Genomic DNA, 5,923 nt, shown 5'->3' on the forward strand with positions numbered 1-5,923 from the left:
GAAAGCTTCAAGTTGTATAGCGTGTATGTATTTTCAGTCTTAAATGATAGAGAAAGGGATAAAGGGAAGTAACAGAAAAATATTTGAAGAAATATTGCCAATAATTTTCAAGTCTGGCCTATCACAGTTCCCACACTCCCCCAGTGTGTGCACCAAGGGAAGACCATGTAGGGACATGGGAGGAGGGGGCAGTCACGAGCCAGGAGGAGAGACCTCAGCAGGGACGGAATCAGCCAGCACCTTGACCTTGTACCCACAGCCTCCAGAACTGTGAGAAATAAAAGACCAGTCTATGGTCTTTTGTTATGGCAGCAGGAACAGACTCACACACTCTGCTATCATCATTGTCATGATGCACATTAATAGAGCCATGCTCCGGCCAGGCCCTGTGCTGAAGGCTCTGCTAGCATCATCTCAGAGGCTGCTGTGACATCTTACATCATAGGTTAAATTAGTGTTCCCATTAAAAATGATCCACCAAGCATGGGGGCTCATGCCTGTAATCTCAGCACTTTGGGAGGCTGAGATGGGAGGATTGCCTGAGTCCAGGGGTTCAAGACCAGCCTGGGCAACATGGTTAGACCTTCTCTCTACAATAAATTAAAAAAAAAATAGCCACACATGGTGGTGCACAGCTACTTGGAAGGCTGAAGCAGGATTGCCTGAGCCCAGCAGGTTGAGGCTGCGGTGGCCGTCAGTGTGCCACTGTACTCCAGCCTGGGTGACAGAGTGAGATTCTGACTCAAAAAAAAGTAAACAAAAACAAAAAACGAAGGTCCACAGTGTGGCCAGGCTGACGAAGTGTGTCTCCAGACCCAGAATGTGACCACAGGAAGCTGGATTCTTCCAAAGTTATATCCTGGTTCTCTGGAGGCAGCCATGGTGGTTTGAGAGGCATGAGCCATGGGGAACTGGACACCAAGGACACACCCTGTGTCTGGACAGTCTGGTTCTAGGAAAGCACCCTGTGCTGTAAAGGGGCTCTGGCAGGGGAGGAAGTGCCCTCTGGAGATGGCACTTTGACGATGTTTCTGAATGGTTTTGCAAGTGCTGTGTGGACATAGGATTCCAGGATTAAATATGCTTGGGAATTATGGAAAAAGATGTTTCTGCTCCAGTCCTCCTCAGAGTCTGCAGTGCAGTGATGTGCAAGGTGAACCTCTAACTGCCAGACATGCCAGTAAGGGAAGGGTGGACCTGCTCCCAGGTACTCATGATTGGTGGAGGGGCCAGCCAGCATGCGAGCTCTGGGACACATCTCGTGACACGAGGTTGGAGCACTCTGCAGGGACACAACAGGAAGGACATGGGGAGCTGGGAGGGATCTCCCAGAGGGGACAACACTTGCACAGAGACCCAAGGGAGGTAGGGGAGGAGACAAGGGAGCAGTTGTGTGTGATTGTCTGGGGGCAGAGAGACCCAGGCAGAGGGAACAACAGATGCAAAGGCCCTGAGGCCTGAGGCTGTTTGGTGTATTTGAAAGCAGTGACTGGAGCCAGGCAAGTTGAGGGGGAGGGTGGTACCAGATGAGGTTGACAAGGGTCAGCTCCCGAAGGCCTGGAATTCAGAGCATCAGGGCAACCCATGGAAGGTTTAGACAGTTAGTGACACCTTGGGACACACAGCCTCCTGAGCGCGTCCTGATCAAACAATCTCCCAAGAACAGCAGCAGGCAACAGTTGCAGGATGCTGAGGATCGGGCAGGGTGCTGGGTGGTTTACAGTCACCATCTGTCCTGCTCACAAGCCTGGAAAGTCAGCATGACTAACTCCCATTTTGCAGGTGAGGAAACGGAGGCTCAGAAAGCAAAAAGAATTTGCCCATTACCCTGAATGTTTCCCCAGGCTGCCACACTCCTCCTACCTGTCCTGTGTCCTCATCCATGAAGCTGGCAGGCTCAGGTGTCCTCAGCCCCAGATATACATTGGAATAACACGGGGATGACAGGGTACCTTTCCCCAGGATGGCTGCACTGGTGTAGCTTGCATCTCATGTGCTCAGCCAGTAGAATAGGACAGAAGTGGTGGTGGGTGATTCTGGGACTAAGCTGTCAAAGCCATCACAGCCCCCACTATGATCTCTGGGACTGCCTGTTCTGAGGGAAGCCCGCTGCCGTGCCATGAAGATGCTCAAGCAGCCCTGTGGAGTAGGCCATTTGGGGAGGGCTGAGGCCCCGGGCTACAGCTGCACCAATTCCCAGCCACGTCGGAGAATACCCCGTCCAGCCCTTTGGATGGGTCCTTGGGAGAGACCCCAAGAGATTTCTGCTGCCCCCTGGCCAGGTAATCAACTTTTGGTAATCTTCTTTCCTTTTTTTCCCTATTACTAGTAATGCCAGAGAAAACATTCTAGTTGTGAAGTCTTCCTAACTTGCCTCCATTACTTGCTTAGGGTCAATTTCTAAAAGCCTGGTAGCTGGGTCAGAGTACAAGCTTGTTGACACAGCATTTAATTTTTTTTTTAGAGACATGTGACTACTTTGTTCTATAGAAACAATATCTCAGTTTGCCTTCTCACTTCTCACCCACAGTGTTTGGAAGGACATATTTTCGGCTGAATTTTCTTTTACTTCACCACCTTATTTTTGTTTCTCTCATCCAGTATCCTTGAAAGTGAAACTTACATGCTTTTTATTTTTATTTATTTATCTATTTTTAACTTTTTGATTTTTATTGTAGAGATGAGGTCTCACCAAGCTACTTACGTGCTTATTAAATAGACAATACATTTGCAAGGCACAAAACCCAAAAGGTATACAAAGAATCTTCTAAAAAGCTTTCCAGCCTTTCTTGCCCCTCAGCCGGCCAAGTAGCCACCCTGTGGCCAGTTTCCAGTTGGTCAAACCAGAAAAGTTCAGATGCAAGTCAGTCGATCTGAGGAGGATGCCCGTAAATTAAATGAAACATAAGAAAATAGAGCCCCCAGGTGCACAGGGGACAGAGGCATCAGAGACTGATTTCATCTGAGTCTCCGGCTGAGTGGGGTCAGGGTTCTGGAGGAGGCGAAACCCACACACCGCACCAGCCGCAGGCCTGTCAACAGGGTGAGGTGCTGTTGCTCCTCACGTGCTGGGTCAGGATGTGGCTATATGATCACCCAGACAATGGGCAGATAATGACAGTTTGTCCTCCTTAATCTATGGGCTCTCCCTCCCACCTCCAAGGGGCAGGGGAAGGACATGCTTTGAATTACGCTGAATTGGCACCAGGTGCTGAACAAATTCTTGAAACTAGAGGACATCACCAGTTTGAAGATGCCCACTGTTCTAGAACCCGAGTGTGCAAATGATCTCTCTGTACATGGCCTAATTTGGGATCTTGGCAAAGGTCCTTCCATCCCTAGTTTGTCTCACGTTCTTAATCTGGGAATGAGCCCCATGGTTTTGTCTTGTTTATTTTAAGCTCTAGGGTATGCAGGGCAGACTTTGAAGATGCAGGATCAGCAGTGCCCTGATCCAGGAGTCTCGAATATCTTGCAACCCCTAATTAAAGTTACACATCTCAGAGGAGAATCTGAGCAACACCATTTTTGTCATTCCCATTTAATGGCAGAGAGCTGAGGTCTAGGAGGTGCCCTAGCAATGTGTCCATGTGGTCATATGCTTCTGTCACAATTGCCAGAGGAAGGCATTTAACCTCACTCTGCTGAAGCCACGATCTTCCACTCCAACTGTTCCTTGGGTCAGATGGTGTCAGGGTGGGTGTGAGCAGTTTGGGTATCTGGCTAAGACTGTAAAATTTACTTTGGGGTTGATGGGATGTATTTGTATTGTTTCCAGTCACTTTTGTGGATAATTACACAATTACTAACTGACCTGGTATAGGAGTGGCTTCCAGGAATACCCCTACCAAGCACACTGAGCTGATTCAACTTGGCTTTGGGACACCAAGGTGCTGGGTCAGAGGTTGTATCTCAATATATATGAATCCTACAAGGATGTGGTGGGAGAGGGGAGGTTTGAGATGTCTGCATGGAGCCAGAAGCCAGTTTACAGAAAGTATTACAGACATATCAAACAGGTAATCATTAATGTAGTTTTCTGGTTTTTGTAATATTTGAGGAATTTGTCATTGGTTGTGGTTTCTTATCTCTTTCTAACCAAATATTCACTTTATAACTGAACTTCATGTTTGTAATTTTGTATTTTTTTTCTTTTCTTTCTTTCTTTCTTCTTCTTTTTTTTTTTTTTTTGAATTAAAGTCTCTCTCAGTCGCCTAGGCCAGAGTGCAGTGGCACGCTCACACCCACTCCAGTGTTGACCTGCTGGGTTCAGGTAATCCTGCTTCAACCTTCCAAGTTGCTGGAACAACAGGCGTGTACTACCACGCCTGGCTAATTTTTAGATTTATTGTAGAGATGAGGTCTCACCAAGTTGCCCAGGCTGGTCTTGAACCCCTGGGCTCAGGCAATCCCCGCACCTCGGACTCTCAAAGTGCTGGGATTACAGTGTATTCCTTTTCTCAAAGGAGTCCCCTTAAGTTGTATAAATGTCAGAAAGTGCAAAGCCTGGATCTGCTCTGCTGGATTTTCTCTCATGTCTTACAGGATCATGGGACCCCCTATCTTTCCCCTCTGTCACTGCCAAACAGTTCTCCCATGTCTACAAGGGGAAGTAACAGAGTGGTTCAGAGAACTCACTCTGGATCCACATAGACCTTCATTTTCTCATACATAAAATGAGAATAATAATAGGTTTTCTCCTTAGATGGCCATGAAGTCATATGAGATAATGTGTGTGAATTCTTGGACACAATCTAGCAGAGGGCACAGTGAGTGCCAGATGTGATATTTTACTGGTCCTCACAGACACCAGATTCCCTGTCTATGTCAGTTGTTGGTTCTGATTTGGTTGGTGTCCATGCCAGAGTGCAGTCATTGTTAGCAACTGATATATGACTAATCCCCTCTCTGGCCTGCCCAAGGAATGCACACAGCTGGAATACATCAGCTGGAACAGTACACAGAAGCTGCCTCCAAATTGAGCAATGCAGACCCAAATAGTGACCATCAGTTATGAGACTGTCTCCCTTCGAAAGGCTTTAGAGTTCATTTATTCTCTCCCCTTAAAAATATTTTTTTGACATGTTCCAGCATTGGAAAATTGGAAAATCCACAGAAATACAAAGAAATGAACTGCTGTTATATAAATGATTATATATACACACACATATATAATACATATTTGTGCTATACATAGCGCTTTGGAACATATTGTACTTTAAAAAATTTGAGCCAGGCACACTTGTAATCCTAGAACTTTGGGAGGCTGAGACAGGAGGATTGTTTGAGGCCAGGAATTTGAGACTGCAGTGAGCTATGATCACACCACCACACTCCAGTCTGGACATCAGAGTGAGACCCTATCTCAAAATAAACCCAAAATAGCCTAATATTTCCTTAGTATTTCTCCGTATTTTTAATATCTTTTGGTTACATCACTTTTAATGGCTGCATAACATTCCTCATCCGAAAGTGGGGGTGATTAAAGGCAACATCTCAGAGGGTTATGTCATGAGCTGTGACAAGAGCTGTGTCATGTAAAACGCTTTATTTAGCTCTTCCACAGGGTGGATTTATCTGACCAATCCCTGCCTATAGGCATTGAGAGTTGTTCCCTTTATTTTGCTACCATGAGTAACTCTGGGCAATGTTAGTCCTTGCTCATATCTCGGTCATTTCCTTTGCAAAATTTGAAACTGCTGGGTGTGCACATTTTAAAGCGAACTCACCATGATGTAGTTAGGGGAACAGACGGGGAAAGGGCTTGCCCGGGCTCACATAGCGAGGGAGCTCAAAGTCAGGATTAGGAACGCCCCCGGGCCTTTGGTGGTCTTCAGCTGGGGACCTAGAGAAAGTCCTCCCTGGAAGCAGAAGGAAGGGAAAGAACTAGGCGCCCGGGAGGCAGCGGCCCGAAGAACGCAAG

This window comes from Carlito syrichta, unplaced genomic scaffold, assembly GCF_000164805.1.
Source record: "Carlito syrichta isolate Samal-C Ts95f unplaced genomic scaffold, Tarsius_syrichta-2.0.1 Scaffold274096, whole genome shotgun sequence".
NCBI classification, from domain to species: domain Eukaryota; kingdom Metazoa; phylum Chordata; class Mammalia; order Primates; family Tarsiidae; genus Carlito; species Carlito syrichta.